This window comes from Ambystoma mexicanum (genome assembly GCF_040938575.1).
Source record: "Ambystoma mexicanum isolate Mex_15411 chromosome 12 unlocalized genomic scaffold, UKY_AmexF1_1 Mex_chr12_unloc.2, whole genome shotgun sequence".
In the NCBI taxonomy this organism is placed as follows: domain Eukaryota; kingdom Metazoa; phylum Chordata; class Amphibia; order Caudata; family Ambystomatidae; genus Ambystoma; species Ambystoma mexicanum.
In genome coordinates, this window is record NW_027182323.1 from 13,184,819 (window position 1) to 13,185,698 (window position 880).

The window sequence follows — 880 nt, forward strand, 5'->3', positions numbered from 1 at the left end:
TGGCTGTGTTCTAAGTTGATCTTTAAGTACTTTCGAACCAAACCCGCGCGGTACTCTTGGTGTCAAAAAATCACGCGGTATACAGCCTGATAATGAATTTAAGGCATTGAAGTGCAACTATAGGGAGCAGGATCAATATTGAAATCACACGTATAAACAATGATATCTTTCACGTTGTGTGCTGGTCATTCAGCATGCCATTTGCAAGCACTCGTACATGTATCCTTCGATAGCTCAGTTGGTAGAGCGGAGGACTGTAGTGAGGTAATCAGATATCCTTAGGTCGCTGGTTCAAATCCGGCTCGAAGGACATTTTGCTAATAAAACACTTCTGCCACGTAATATCAATGGAAACCGCACACTTATACTGCGCTGTATTTGGTCACATTGAACGACCGGTTCTCAACATTTTTATGACTTTTGGAAACCAGATTGTGATCGTTTGTGCTGGTTGAAAGGTGAGTTGTCTTCCTTTTTAGCAGGACAAGGTTGCCTGTGCTCGGATTCTGTGTCAAGACTGGAGGCCCGAATTATGCTTACTCTTCTCTTTTCTCGAGCAGCATTAAAGCAAAGAATATTAAAAAGAAACCATCACAAAAACGACATTTCCCATTAAAACAGCTGTTTGTAGTCCGTTTATGATAGGTCGAATGTTGTTTCCATGTGACTATTGTATCCAATCCTCTCTAACTGCGTCCATAAACCTGGCTTCCTTTCTCTTCCCTTCCTCTTTCTTTGCTGCTTGGGCAGCAGTTAAGTCAAACTTTATTTACAATTGTGTAGAGATAGGACCCCGCACGCTCAGCGAGGCATTCGAGCGGGAGAAAGCCACGGAGCAGGACGTGCTCCCGGGCGCTCTTCCCAAGAAGAGGCCTCCAAG

General features: G+C 44.1%; 1 non-coding gene across 1 annotated transcript; it reads left to right on the plus strand.

The window, feature by feature from the left end:
- The first annotated feature begins 223 nt into the window (after nucleotides 1-223).
- On the plus strand, nucleotides 224-310 carry TRNAY-GUA (transfer RNA tyrosine (anticodon GUA)). Its single transcript is given in 2 exon segments — nucleotides 224-260; nucleotides 275-310. It is a non-coding gene; the product is annotated as a tRNA-Tyr (tRNA).
- Nucleotides 311-880: the final 570 nt, after the last annotated feature.